Source organism: Chiloscyllium plagiosum, chromosome 7 (genome assembly GCF_004010195.1).
Source record: "Chiloscyllium plagiosum isolate BGI_BamShark_2017 chromosome 7, ASM401019v2, whole genome shotgun sequence".
NCBI lineage: Eukaryota > Metazoa > Chordata > Chondrichthyes > Orectolobiformes > Hemiscylliidae > Chiloscyllium > Chiloscyllium plagiosum.
The window spans coordinates 63,855,622-63,872,064 of record NC_057716.1 but is presented as its reverse complement, the minus strand read 5'-3'; positions in this window follow the sequence as shown (position 1 = coordinate 63,872,064).

The following is a 16,443-nucleotide window of genomic DNA, read 5'->3' as shown; positions in this document are numbered from 1 at the left end:
AGGGGGTAGAACCGGGCAGTGCGGGGTTCCCGGACTATGAGGTTGGAAGCTGTGGGTGGGAGATCTCCTGAGGTGATGAGGTTCTGTATGGTCTGGGAGATAATGGTTTGGTGTTGGGGGTGGGGTCATGGTCAAGGGGGCGGTAGGAAGAGGTGTCCTCGAGTTGGTGTTTGGCTTCAGCGATGTAGAGGTCAGTGTGCCAGACTACCACTGCGCCCCCTTTGTCCGCTGGCTTGATGGGGAGGTCAGGATTGGAGCAGGGGGATTGGAGGGCTGCGCGTTGTGAGGGTGAGAGGTTGGAGTGGGGGAGGGGGGTCGACAGGTTGAGGCGGTTAATGTCCCGGCGGCAGTTGGAAATGAAGAGGTCGAGGGCAGGTAATAGGCCAGCGCGGGGTGTCCAGGTGGATGCAGTGTGTTGGAGGTGGGTGAAGGGGTCCTCGGAAGGTGGGCGGGAGTCCTGATTGTGAAAGTAAGCTCGGAGGCGGAGGCGACGGTTTTTACCTCACTAACTCTTAACGTTCACCTGTATGTGTTTTTGTTTTTGCAGCTGTTTACCTATTATTTACTTATCTATGCTACTTAACTCTGTGATCTGCCTGTATTGCTCGTAAGACACAGCTTTTTACTGTGCCTCGGTACATGTGACAATAAATTCAATTCAATTCAAAATAAGGGGGAGAATATTGAAGTCAAAATCACACTTCAACAGCATGTTGTGAATGCACAGAGTATATTTGCCTTCCGTGTAGGATTATGATCTTGTGACAATGATGAAGACCTGGCTTAAGTAAGGGCAGATCTGGCTGTTAATTATTCCTGGTTATAATGTGTTCAGAAAAGATAGGAAAGGAATAAAGGAGGAGTGCTGATTTTGGCTTAGGAGAGCATTGGAGAAAGTTGATTTTTCAGAAGAGTGATTTGGCTAAAGCTAAGAAGTAAGAACGGTGAAATTATATTGTTGTAATACATAGACTACCAGCTAATGGGAATGATGTAGAGGAACAGGAGATTACAGTGGTGTAAGCATAATAATAGGTTGAATTGCCTGTAGATCAACGGGATAATACTTGTGTAAAAAGCATCAAGGGATAAATAGTTTTGAATGATGTTAAGGAGAATTTCATAAAGAGGATGTGTTGAGTCCAACAAGAATGGATGCACTGCTGGACCTGGTTCTTGGGAATAAGCTGGGCCACGCGGATAACGTGACAGCAGAGGAACATTTAGGGACCAATGATTAATACATAATAAAGTTTACAATGACATCAGAAAATTATAATTGGTCAACCCAGCATAAAAATAATCAACTGGTGGTTAGCAGACTTCAGTGGAGCAAGAACAGAGCTGGGCTTGACAGACCAGAACAAAAGGTTAGCAGGAAAACAGCTGAACAATAGGTTACCTTCAAGGAGGAGATGGTTTGGGTAGAGTCAAGGTATATTGCCTCAAAAGGGAAAGGTAGGGCACAGAAACCCAGAGTTGCCTAGATAGCAAAGGAGATAAAAATTAAATTAAAGTTGCAAAAGTACTCTTATGACAGTTATTGGTTTGTAAATCGATTGAGAACCAAGCTAAATATGCATGGTTCAGAAGGGAGGTGAGAAAGCAAATAGAAGAAGCAAAGAGGTGTGATGATAAAAGACTGGTGACTAACATAAAATCCCAAAGTCTTTTATGAGCACATCAGTAGTAAAAAGGTAGTAAAAAGAAGAGTAGGATCGATTAGGAATCAGAAGAAAGCTTACACTTAGAGGCAGGAAGCATGGCGGTGGTGTTAAATTAATATTGTATTCACTTTATTTACAAGGCAGATGATGTCCATACCACGGTGTCAGAGGAGGCACCTCAGTCACTAGGAAAGTTTAAAGTTGACATGGAGAAAGTTTTGTATAAGTTGTCTGTACTTAAAGTTGATAAGGCATTAGGACTGGATGAGATCATTCAAAGATATAGAAGTAAGTGAGGCTGGAAATTGCAGATGCAGATCTTTCAATCTTCCCTGCATTTAAGGATGATGCCAAAGGATTAGAGAATTGCAAACATTATGTTCTTATTCAAAAAAGGCTGTAACAAGTGGCCCAGAAATTATTGGCCAGTTAGTTTAACTTGAGTAGTGGGAGAGCTTCTAGAAATAATTATTCAGGATAGAATTATTGGTCGCATGGAAAATTGATTAGTTTGGAAGAGACAGCATGGATTTGTTAAGGTAAAATGATGTCTAACTAGCTTGCTGGAATCTTTTGAAAAGGGAGCAGAGGGGGTTGATAAAGGGAAAGCTGTTGATGTGATATATGTGAACTTCCAAAAGGCATTTATTTACAATGCCAAACTATTGGCTCGTGAGGAAAATTGTAGCTCATGGAATAAAAAAGACAGTAGCAAAATTGTTGTTTATTGCTCGCTATTTTAAAACATTTTTAAATGTTCTTTCCCACCATAATGTGCTGATCCAGATTTAGTGCTGGTTCCAAATGACAATTGCTTGTGATGGCAGAAACCCAGCAATATGTGCTCTTTCCTTTGGGCAGACTCAGCAGTAGCCACAATACCCTGTGATGCTGCTAAGTTGCCAGTGAGGTGGATGGTCATTTTTATTAGGAATGGTTACTCAGGTATCAGTTCATTGACAGCTGCGAACAAAATGAGTTCCATGCTACTGCAGACCCCAAAATGGTGTCAGACCTTTCCAGTACTTTTAGGTCCATGTATCGGATCCTCATTGCCAGCACAAGATTCAACCCTCTATAGGTTTCTCTTTCTATCTAGCTTGGAGGATAATGCTATGATCCCAGCTTATGGTTCTACTGGACAAGTTTGGTTAATCATGGTGGTTTGTCACTGAAACAGCTTCATGCAGGTTGCAGATTTTCTTGAACACAAAAGAGAAATTTATTACACAAAAGAATAATACACCTACAAACTATCTAAGTATAGATGATGGCTGGCAGGATCTACAAACGTACAGTAAAAAATGTTTCAACCATTTTCCTGATACTCTCAATTACTGGAACTCAAGTCCGGATAAATTACACCTTTATCTCAATTTGTTAATTTTCTACAAAACTGTCTCCTGTTTCTTTGCTGCGGACTGTAGAGACATTTTGATGTATCCTTCAAAGTCTGCTGAAATGAGACGTTAACACGCTTAAAAATCTATCTTATTGGGAACTGAATGACATGGGCTATGGCAAGATTTGTGTCAGTACTGTGCAATAAGTCTGGCAAGGCCTATCTCCACTCCAGGATATCTTGTGTTATCTTTCATGCTTTTGACCAGGGATGTGGTGAATTTCTTGCTAGGCAGTGGTGAGTTGCCAGTGAAGGGGGATTATTGCCTGTTAAACACCATGTTAATTGTCCAATTTACCTCATTAATATTCAGCTTCCTATCTTACCAAACAAGCTGGAAGTCAAGGAAACTCGACATGGAAGTCAGAGTGGGTACCTAGTGACTTTTGCTCACCAAATGCTCTGAAGGACTTTCGTTCTAGACACCAGACACAATCCAGATACACCCCACAGCTACAGATATTGGCATCTCACATTCTGTAAGATCCCTTAAGAATCTCCAATTCACTTATAGAATGCTTCTATCCTTTAATACCGCATCTCAGGCTGCACTGTCAACTATCATTGTGATGTTGCAACAAGAACACACAGCCAGCTCATGGACTAGACCAGGCTGCATCCCCGGATGCTTCAGTTACTCTCATTGTGCTCATTCTGTGCTCAGCTCAATGCTCTCAGCATTCCTCCCTTGCCTTGCTGTGATGTGTTTTGCTGCCTCAGGCAGCAATACCAGGCTCACGCTAGTTCTGTCTTGACATGACGTTTAGCACAGACACAAAGACAGGAGGCTTGTAAGCAGTCCTCAATAAAATCAAGAGGGATGGCCTTTGCTGAGGGCGAGAGTGGGGGTGGGGGGGTTCCCAGCCCAGTAAATCAAAGGCAGCCTCTGATACAAGACTAGGGGCTTGGACATGGGCAATCAGCTGCCTCAGGCTGTCAGAATCAGCATTCACTTCACAGAAGAGTTGAGGGAGCCCACTACCTCTCTTAGCTCTTTATGCCCAATTCTCCCCTCCAGGAATGAGTGAGAGACAGATATTAAGGGAGGTGAAACAGAGTGACACAGTTGTTACATATGGTACAGATGTGGAGGTGTCTCCAGAGAGTGATAGGCAGTACAGAGGGTATGCAGGGTTAGTGTTGTCAGGGATTGGTGAATGAGAGCAAGTGAGAGAGCTTGTTGCAGACAATAGTGAGAATGGTAAAGCATGAGCCTTGCTGAGAGGTGGGTATGGTAGCAGAAATACTGTAAGTGTGAGGTATCAGAAAAAAATATGGTGGCATTACATTGACAGAATGGAGAAGAACATTGACTTTCTTCCCCACAGAGCTGGCTTCCCTCCAGATGGCTGAGATTGTTCTAACTTGGATGGCAACCTTGCACTAGGTTTGAATTTTGGTTTGTTCAAGCCTAGAGTTTCTGAGTTGAAAACAAGACAAATGGCCGCGAATGCTTACCCCACCTGCCCTGAACCCAGCAACATAAATAAATTTGCTAATCGTAGGAGAAGACGAAATCTCACCTACGCACTGAAATATGAGGCATTTCCTTGTACCTGTCACATCTATGAAAATGTCAGGGTCTGTGCACCACAGGTCTGAATTGACAGTGCTTGGCTGGGCACACAGTCGGCTTTTAAAGATGGCATGGGTCTTAAAGGATATCGCTTCATTCCAAGATATTCTGGCAGTGATGAACTGTGTCCAGAATACTGTATGGTTATGATCGAGCTGGAATCAGACATGAGAATGCCATAATAGCGTGATAGGTAGTTAATGAAGCAAGTTTGGAAAGATATGATGAGAAACGTTGTGCCTTGAGATGAAAATCCCTTCAAATACCATGGCACAAGTTGCACTTAGACTAAAAATAAATTTCAGTCTGTAATTGTTCTCAGTTCTAATAGCTTGCAGGTTTCCAATTAAGTTCTCCTGGTGTGGAAGCTGCACAAGTTAACCTCTCTGCTGAGGTAACTGATTCCCTGAACTGTCCTGATTTCCTTCTAGGAAAGAAACTGAACTTATTTCTGAACTCAACCCTGATTTTTTTTTTCCGAACTGGGTTCAAAACCATGTTTAAGCCAAGAGTTTCTGAGTTGAAAACAAGACTAATGACCTTGAATATTTACCCTACCTGCCCTAAACCTAACAATATAAATAAATTTCAATTAATACCACAGAGGTCTACACTTATCTGTTTTCTGACAAATGTTGGATTTAGGTCACTGTTCCAGAAAAACTCTGATTTTTTAAATAAAGAAAACACTTTAAGTAATGCACACAAACCTACCTCTACTTTGAAATCCAAATTCCAAACGTTATATATATTAGGTTCTCCCTACAGTAGATTATCAAGGACAACCATAAGCGAGCATTCAATGCTGGCACTGCATGAATGATTGAAAAAAATGTATTTGACCTCATGTATATTTTAAAAATCCAATGGGGAATGTGGAGTAAAAAGAGACAAGTAATTAAGAATAAACAGCCATGGAGACTTGAACTACTTTAAGCAAGTTTTTATTGTTGCGTGCTGACTAGTATTAAAAAAAAACATATTTGCTAGCTCTTATATCCTTTCTGCAAGTGTATTGGGTTGAATGTTTAACTGGTCACCATAATGCTTCAGTCATGCCACTGTTTTACAATGAACAGAAAATCAATGTCATTTTTAAGTTAATGCAGAATGGTAATAAGCATCAGAATCCATATTCTTCAATTTTCAAACTACCAACGATCAATATCATTGAAAGTATAAAGGAACAATTGTAACACTTTTCTAATTTAAGAGGTCTAATCAGACTCAATTTTGTGAATACAGTATCAACAAGGTACTGTATCTGCCACAAACACACTACTCATTATTTTCTGTCCTTTGAAAGCAAACACATTATCCCTGTCACTATATAAAGAAAATGTATCTAAACTTTTTGTCTAATTTTATAGTTTAAGAAAACACGAAAATTCAATTAGATGGCCCATGAATTTTAAAATAAATATTTGCATATACTATACATACAATAATTTAGTTGTCATTTATTATTTTTTAAATGTATTCCATTTTTCTTTTCCTTAACATGCTGATCCACAATAAGGTAATGAAACATCCACCAGAGGGAGCCAAATGACCACTTGCTTCTGACCAAAAACAGCAAAGGTCCTGATCTTCCGACAGGATAAATGTTGTTTCTGCATAAACACGATTTTTGTTTTTGGACCATGCGGAAGGTCTGGCTTCACCTGGGAGGTTGTAACTTCTGATAGGCAATTATCCGGACTCTGAAGTCCTCAGAGAATGTCCCAAACTCCAAGGTGTATATGGAGACGTCAGGCGATTCCAACTTACTTACTCAAATACTTAGCCAGGAAAACAAATAGTGGAATTAAAACCTTCATGAACCCCTTTTTGCAGTGATTGTAATGAGGTCAGCCAGCTGGACCTCATAGAATGTGAGCTCCTTGATTGGGCCTGTTAATCTGGTCCAATCAGGGAACCTTGGCTGACAGATTAAAAATGGTGTTTCAGAGATTCTGGCACTCTGACCGCTGACTCTGAAGATGCAGTACTAGAGTCAAAAAATTTCTTATGCCTAAATAAAGGGTAATTAGGTGACAGGATACTGGCCTCTGTGGAGTTATTTCAGTGGCGATGAGTGCAAAGCATGTTCCTGAAGAAACTCACTTGCAACAGTCATTTTTGGGTTGGGCTGAACATTCCTTAGATCACGCCTTTGGAAAGCTTGACCATTTGACCCTGCTATCCAGGACTGGGTCCAGTATGTGGAAAAAATGCATTATATTTTCCAGGCAAATGACATTCATTAAGATGAAAAACAATGAGAAATTGTCCTGACAGCACATAGTTCAGCAGCTTTTTTCAGTTATGAGGAGACTAACTTTCCTTGAGGCACCAGATACCTTTCAAGAATTGATGGACATAGTTAAGAAATATTACCATCCTCAGGCTTCTCTAATTCTGAGATTCTATTGTTTTTACTCAATAATTTGAAAACTGGGGAATCCATACTGGGATTTCTGACTACTTTAAGATGACTAGCAGAAATATGTGACCTGGGTTTGGCCATTAATAAGGCACTTAGAAACAGTTTGGTATCTGGGACTAATGATGTAAATATGCAAAAACACCTACTACCTGAAACCTAACTGGACTTCAAACAATTGCTACAACTAGCTTTATCATGGGAAAATGCGGCAAGTGGAGTATATAAGTTGCAGGGTATTCCGAAGAAAGTGGACACCCTTGTCAGTCCAACTGAGCTTGGGGAACACCACTTCAGTGAAGGTAATTGCATAACCTCATGCAGGCTATATCTTGAACAGAGGGACTCTAGGTCAGCCCACAGCAAAACCCCAAAACAAAGTCAAAGGATTAAAATTTTCTTCAGGATCTGTGCCAGTAAGCCATGATAGCTGTTGCTGGCTGGGGGAATTGAGGTAGCAAAAGAGTCCCACCAGACCTAAGTTGAGTAAGGGAGCTCATTGGCCAGTATCCAGGAGAGTGCACACTCTGGAAAGAACACCTACATCTGGTTTGGAACAGTTAATCAACTACCAAATTAGAACCAATCAAAATAAATATCTGGTTAAATGGTTACTAGGTTCTAATGGAGGCCAATACTGGTGGAGCCATTTCAGTGATCGGAGAACCAGACTTTTAACAAAATTCACTCTGGGCTCCAACCATAAGTTTGCGCAAGACCTCACTTAGACTGAGAACGTTTACCAGGAATCTTTACAGATTAAGGATACAACTTCAGTTCCAGTCTCTTATGAGAATCAGCTGGTTCAGTTACCTCTGATTGTAAGAAAAGGCTCAGACCCAAGCTTTATAGGGTTGAAATTGGTTGAGAAAGATTCGCCTAGATTGGCTCAATATTTTTCGTTTAGAAAATGGCTGCCTGAGTGAAGTCTAAATACCCAGAAGCTCTTCAGGAAGGTCTAGGCACTATCAAAGGAGCTGAGGTCAACTTGCATGTTAATCAGGAAGCATTTCTACGATTCTACAAGGCCAGTTCATTGCCATCTGCCATACATGCAAAAGTAGGGGCAGAAATCATGGACAAACCCTAGCTTTCAGTGAAGTAAAGAAGCGGCTATCATCCTCTAAGAGATTGGTACACTATGATCCTAAGAAAGCTATTGACATGCAATGCTTCCCCATATGGTAAAGGGGTGGTATTAGCTCATTGATGGTCCAGTGGAAAGGTACACCCAATAGTGTGTGCATCCAGGACTTTTGCTAATGCAGAGAAAAAATTGATCAGATAGAGAAAGATGAACTGGTGGTCATATTTCCAGTTAGGAAGTTCCACCAATACCTTTATGGATGAAAATTTGTGATAATGATGGACCACAGTTGGAGCGAAGAAGGTGAGAGGTGACTTGATAGAGGTGTACAAAATGATGAGAGGAACAGATAGAATGGATAGCCAGAGACTTTTTCCCAGGGCAGAAATGGCTATCACAAGGGGCCGTAATTTTAAGGTGATTAGAAGAAGGTTTAGGGAAGATGTCAAGGGTCAATTCCTTACACAGACAGTGGTGGATACATAGAATGCACTGCCAGCAGTGGTAGTAGAGTCGATACATTGGGGACATTTAAGGATAGGCACATGGATGATATTAAAATGAAGGGTATGGAGGTTAGTTTGATCTTATAGTAGGATAAGAGGTCTGCACAACATCAAGGACTGAAGGGACTATACTGTGCTGTACTGTTCTATGTTCGATGGTCTATGTTCTAATCCCTGATGTGGCTGGACCCTACAACCACATGGCATCAACATTGACTTTACTAGTTTCTAAAACTCCCCTCCCTCACCTCATCCCAGTTCCAACTCACCAAATCGGCACCTGTTGACCTGTCCTATCTGTCCATCTTCCTTCCCTTCTATCCGCTCCCCACCGACCTATCACAACACAATCACCCCCCACCAGCATCCACCTATCACAATCCCACCTACTTTCCCCGCAAACCCAGCCCCACCCCCTATTTATCTCTCAACCTCCTTTCCCCTCCACATTCCTGATGAACGGCTTATGCCTGAAACGTCAATTCTCCTGCTGCTCAGATGCTGCCTGACCTGCTGTGCTTTTCCAGCAAAACATGTTTGACTCTGATTCTCCAACATCTGCAATCCTCACTTTTTTCTAGCTGCTTAAAGAGGGCAAGACAGTGCCACCCATAGCTTTGGCCACATTCAGTAGTGGGCTTTAATTCCAAATGCTTAAAGAGGACAAGTTAGAACACCATCCAGGAGACCAAGTAGCAAATGTGGATGCATTAACAGTTACATCACCAGTGGCACTCCCAATGTAAGAGTGTGTAATGGCATTAAATTTTCTGGACACACTCCCTGTCATACCTGACAATATAGAATTTCGGATGAGGAAAGATCCAGTCTTATGAAAACTGAAACAGGTGGTAATGGGGGAAACCAAAGGGCTGTCATAACAAGAATTGAATCTTTTATGGACCTGGACAGTAGAGGGTGACATTTTGCTTTTTTTTGGAGCAAGCGTGATTGTCCTGTGCAAAGGTCATCGCCAGAAAATGGCAGAAATCTATCAAGGGCATCTAAGGGACTCCAAAATGAGGACGTTGGCGAGAAGCTATGTCTGGTGCCCAGGCTTGGATGCAGACATAGTTGTATTGGTGGGGCAGTGCCCAGCATGCCAACAAGCAGAAAAATAATTTTCAGCAACCCCACCACACACACACCCAGGGGAATGGCTAGGTAAGCCTAGGACTGGGTTGCACATTAACTATGCTGATCCTTCTATGGGCTCAATGTTCGTAATCATTGGGGTTGCCCACTCAAGGTGGTTGGATGTGCATAGAAACCACTTGAAAAACTGCATGCATCTTTTTCAATACACAGTGTCAAATAAGGGTTGGTCACTGACCACAGACTATCATTTACCAGCAGGGAATTTGAGCATTTCCTATAGGTTGAATGGGATTTGACATATAAGGACAGCTCCATACTACCCATCATCCAATGGCCTGGCAGAAAGAGCACTCCAAACTTTGAAGGCTGGCTTGAAGCAACAGCCTACAGCCTTGCTAGAAATCAAGCTATTATGGGTCTTATTTGATTATATGACCACACCCCACGTGTAACCACAGGAATAGCACCAGCAAAGTTGCTAATGGGAGAAGACTCCACACAAAGTTAAGTCTGATCTTCCTGGACCTGACAGGGAGGGTGAAATGGCATCAGGAATACCAATGCCAGACACAAGATTTTGCCAAGGGAGAGAAACAATTTGATATAGGGGACGAATTTTCATGTAAGAATCACAGATATGGCCCCACATGGATAAGAGACATGTTCGACATATGTAAGGACTGGTGACATATAAAGTTCAGGTAGGCACGATGGTCCTGAAATAAGCACATGAACTATATGAATGCTACAAATTCATATACAATGCAGAAACAACACATGTCCTGCCCCTCAGAACATTCAGAATGGCTGCCAGAACCCATGAGTTCACCCTCTCTGTCAAGCACTGAATCAGAGATGGACATGCTGGATGCCTTTGCCACTGGAAGAAGAAAGTGAAATTCAACTGAGGTGCTCCTGGTGCAAGAGGTGAGCTCCCATGCATTGCATGCCACCCTTATTGGATACCACGTCAGAGGAACCTGACCCAGTGCTAAGATGCCCCAAGAGGTACACCAAGAAAAAGGACCAGTCTATGTCCTCGGACTCAAAGGGGGAGGAATGTTGTGATTGTAATGAGGTTAGCCAACTGGACCTCATGGAATATGAGTTTCCTGATTGGCGTTGTTAATCTGGTCCAATCGGGGAGCCCTGGCTGACAGATATAAAGAAGATCAAGGGTGGCACGGCGGCACGATGGTTAGCACTGCTGCCTCACAGTGCCAGAGACCCAGGTTCAATTCCCGCCTCAGGCAACTGTCTGTGTGGAGTTTGCACGTTCTCCCCATGTCTGCATGGGTTTGCTCCCACAGTCCAAAAATGTGCAGGTTAGGTGAATTGGCCATGCTAAATTGCTCATAGTGTTAGGTGAAGGGGTAAATGTAGGGGAATGGGTCTGGGTGGGTTGCTCTCCGGAGAGTCGGTGTGGACTTGTTGGGCTGAAGGGCCTGTTTCCACACTGTAAGTAATCTAATCTCATCAAACTGCTTAGAATTCCAGATTGGGATTTGGACAACAACATTCTATAAAGAAGATCAGGGAGCCCTGGCTGTCAGAGATCTTGATGATTTCTTCAATGTGTCTTACTTCAAGTTGTCAGAGTTTATATATCTTAAACCTTTATAAATTCAGGTCACATGCAATAATCCAGTGAGAATAGTGTGAGCAAGTATACTTACAGATTTACATAATTACCCAATGACAACTTCTGTCTATTTGATAATTAAACAAACAGGTAATAACAATTAAAATTTGAAACTTTTTGAAGTAATTCATTAGACGTTTGACAACCCTGTCCTGTATATTCATTGTATACCAGTCAACAGATATATGTGTTGGTCTTTGATGCAATTGTTTGACAAAGTGGTTATTTTACTGCTGGTTGCTATTGCTTAACATCACTGCAGAATGAGAAGAGACTTGAGAAGGGAAGGAAAAAAAGACAAGACAGGAAGAAAAATCATCAGTGAGAAAGCAACAGGCTCAAATGATGATTGTAACCACACAGTCCCATTTGTGGATGTTGGGAAGAAAGAAGAAGTGGATGATGTGGTTTATGAGATCTCCAGAGGAGATCATTGACAGTTTTAGAAAAAAAAGACAACACAAAGGGTCTGTTTCCGTGCTATACATCTCTATGACTATGACTATGATGCTCATCTCTAAGGTAAGATTGAAAAAATGTTAGATTTGGATTTCTGACTTGCACTTTCTGCCCAGTGTGCAGTTTTGTTGGTTCAAGAGGAATATTTTAGTCTTTGTGTCAGTTGGAAATCTGCTCAGTGTGCCATATGTGATCACCGCGATGCCTGCCTTATATTTAAAGTCATACTCTTGTAATTTGGTAAGTAGATGCTGCAAATGTGCCAGTGCACTCTTTAGTAGCTTGTAGCAGATGATTTCTAGTGGCTTGTGACCTATTTCAATAGTGAATACATACAAAATAAATATGTGTGAAACTGAATGATGCCATATACCAAAGCTAATGTCTTGCATTCAGTGTTGGAGTAATTAAGTTGGACAGTTGACTAGGTTTTCAAACAAAAAGCATTGGATTTGTTGTCCTGCAAAAGACATATACCTTTGCATTTTTGTGATGTATACACTTTGAGTATTTTCTGGGATCGTAGTTGTACAATAAGCAATATTTTGTTAACAGAACCTGTTTCAGGGTATCAAAGGAATATTGGTGGTCATCTTACCCCAAACTGTTGAGACCTTTTTGGGAAAATCATTCAGCGATAAACTTTTCTGTGAAGTTGGGAATATATAACAAGACGAAATGAAAAAATTGCAAGGCACAAATAAGAAACGAAGTAGGAGCAGAAGTGGACCATTGAGCCGTTCAAGTTTGCATCGCCATTCAACAGGATCATGGCAGATCTGATACAGGTCTCCACCTGTCTTTTGTACCAGCTCATCATAGTCATCAACTCCCCAATATTTTGAAAAGTTATCTGCCTGCTCTTTAAATACTAGTCTTTACAACTATCTGAGGTACAGATTTCTAGACGTTCGTTACCCCTGAAGAGAAGAATTTCCCTTACATCTCATTTGAATGAGTGTCACCTTATCCTGTAGCTATGCCCTCTAGATTGAGATTTCTGCCACTAATGGAAACATCTTCTTAACATGTACACTGTCAAGTCCCTTCAAAATCAATAAGTTTCAATAAGACCATCTGTCATTCTTCTAAACTCTAATGAATAAAGGCCTAACCTGTTTAGCCATTCTCGATAAGTCAATCCCTTCTTCCCAGGAATTCCCAGCCTTGTGAATTTTTTTTTGAATAGCCTCCAATATCAATAACATCTTTTCTTAAATAGGGGAAGCTAACCTATACACAGTTCTTCAGGAACACCCTGTCCAGTTGTAACAAGACATCCTTCTTTTCAAACTCCAACCTTCGAGCAATAAAGGACAACATTTCATTTGTTTCTTAATTATTTGCCACACCTGTGTGCTAATTTATGGTGTTTCATGCACAAAAACTCCTAGACCCCTTTATGCTACACTTTTTTGGAATTTCTCTGTATTTAAATAATAGTCTGACTTTTGATTTTTATCAAATTGCATGACCTCACACTTGCCTATGTAAAACTCCATCTGTTAAGCTTTTGCCCACTCACTCAACCTACCTACATCTCCTCGCAGATTCCTTATCTCCTTACCACAACTTCCATCGCGTATCATCAGAAAATTTGGATATATTACATTCTGATCCCTCCTCAAAGTCACTTACATAAATATTAATAAATGAAGACATAAGACTGATCTTTGTGGCACTCCCATTAGTTACATCTTTCTACTTGAAAAAGACCTATTAATCCTGACTTTATCTTCTGTGTGGTAAACAGTCTTTTGAACCATTGAAATATCTGCTTAACATGATTCCACAAAATGATCTATTTGACCTTTATCAATATTTAGCACCATGGCAATAACTTCCTTTATTAGGAATCTATCCCACCTCCTTTTCCTTGTTGTCTGTCCTTCTGGAATGTCAATTCCCATTGAATATTGAGTTCCTTGTCTTTATCCTGTGGGGTTGCTATTTACATAACATTCTTAGTTGTACTTCAATCAAGAAAGACTCATTAATGAAATAAATAGATAAAGATAAATGTTATCTGACTGACATTGACTTGGCATGTTGCCCGATTACCTATTGAGTCATGACGTCACTGCTGTTGCTGGTAGTAGGTGACGATTATGGTCATGCTCTTCCTTTGATTTAACCATGACTATAATATGCAAACACAACTAGGGATATTTCAAATATCTTATCCATGTGCAGATAGAATAGGTCTTGGCTCACCCATAGTTCAAATAGTAGCTATCAGAAACAGAACTGTCCAAATAGCATCCTAAGTACACTAGCTCCTGGAATTCTTCCAGTAAATGGCTATGTTTAGCATATCGTTAGAAAGGAAAGCTGCTTCAGAAAATTTAGTACTTTATTCTTTCAGCATCAGTATTTTATGTAGATACATTATAAATGTTGAAATGACTTTGATTTGATATTTTTATGATGTCATCATTTTGAAGATGGAGCTACCCCAATTTGTACTGTAATATTATGTTGCTCCATCACATTTGGTTCTGCTTGAAGCTTCTCCTGAATATGCAGTCTGCACTTCCGTGGAAGTCAATACATGGGGTTTCATCATCCATAATTTGCAATATTGTAATAACCTTGAAATTGTCAATCATAGCAAATCTGTCTGAATACAGATATTTGAGATCATTGACCAGATGTCTGTTCTTCCACAGAGGATATGATTTAAATCTCAATGAATTGTGACTATCAAGGTTTGTTCACAATTGTAGGACTGCCATCGTAGGAACTTTGGTTTCTATTAGGTAAAGATTTTGGGAAGCCAAGGCGATATTTTATATCATGGAGTGCCATTTGCTGAGGTACATGAATTTCAGGATACACATGATAATATGTTGGCAATCGCTTCTGAATCAATTTTAGTTTTTAGGATATGTAATGCTACCTTTTCAGGATATATAATTTTAGTGATTATAAAAGCTTCTGATCACCTTATATCATGGACATTGGTGCATGAAATTAATAATATAGAAAATTTATTGATCTTCTGAAGTTTGCTGTTCACTTGGTTTGTCTCTGATCTCAGGGATATGTTTGCATTTCTACTTGTTCTTAATTGTTTTGCTGCCGGCATTGTGGTGTTGTACTGTCTTGTTGGTCAGTTGTGTGTTATTCTGGAGTCTGATTTGACCTTTGGAATTAAGTTTCCCCAAAGTGTGCCCAAAGTTCTTTGCTACCACATGCTTTACAGATATTGCATAAAGTGGAACAATTTCTCAGTAGCTGTGACAAACAAGATCTGTTACAAATTTTGTTGGTTTGGTGTGATTTGCTGACCATAATAATGCTGTTGGCTCTACCTAAAGCATATAATTACTGTTGGTTTTAACGGCTTCTGTAACATAATATTTGTGTGAGTTATTAGTGTGGCGCTTTTTCTTGCCCCAAAGATCTTTTGTAAAATCTTCCATTGATTTGGAGATGATTCCCAGTTTGCAGAGATAAAGTGCAATCTTTAGGAAGGTTACATTCATGGCCGTTGCTGCAGCATCTGCTGACAAATGGATCAATGGACTCTTGGGGTTGCTTTTTGTATGATATATCTTGGAGTCTGGTAATCCTGAAATTAAGTCTTACCTTGAACTGGTCTTCAAGAACTTTCCAGACATTTCTTGGATCATTCTGATCATCTACTGAAAGAGCAGATATGTTAATCTGCAAAGCCCCTCCTTACTGATGGTAAGCATGGTGTTTGGAGCTCTCTTGGTGGGATCATCTATCATACAATTTGTAAAATGAAACTGAATTTCTTGCATGAATAGTTATAATTTAGTTAAGATGTCATTGGCTGCCAGTTTATAATTATGTGTTATTGTTCTATTTCTAGATTGTGCCTTTGTTTTTCTTTTCCCTTAGAGGTACAGTGTACTATTTTTTTTTAACTGGTTTTTCCTTTCTCTCCCTTGAATCTTCCTTCTTTTACTTCTGTTCCCTTTATTTCCCATGCCTGATTTTCTTTTTCTAGTCCTCCTCAATCTTTGTATAGAAATGCAAGCTAATAGTAGCAAGGTTGTGCCTCTTTGTGGCATTCACACCAAATAAGGAACGATGACTTAGAGCTAGACCTCTACTGTTGTGCCAATTTCAAGAAATCAAATGGTGAAATAAACTAACATTTGGACTTGAGTAAGCTTCCTAGTTTAGAAAATCTTTTAAAGTCGTTTTAAGCTACATTTTCTTTCAAGAGAGTTTTATAGCTATGCTGTGAGGTCCACTCAACTGTGTATTTTTTTAATTGAATTTGCAGGTTAACAGATTTTGTTTAAAAAGAGAGTGACAAAGAGACAGACAGAGAAATACAGCATTCACTCCCTCTGTATAAGTATGTAACCTTGTGCCTTTTAATTTTCATTAAAAGGGCTTGTATGACCATATTTCTTTCCATGCGTTCCTTCCATTTTCCTTCATCAAAGGACTTGAGGAGTACTGTTACCACATCAGGGTCTTCACTTTCTCTGCATTGTTTCAGAAGCTATTCACTTTACGGGGCTCAATAGAATTAAATTTTCAATCATATTAACATTCTGGAATCAATGGGAGAAGTTTCTATCTGTAAAGGCAGGACTT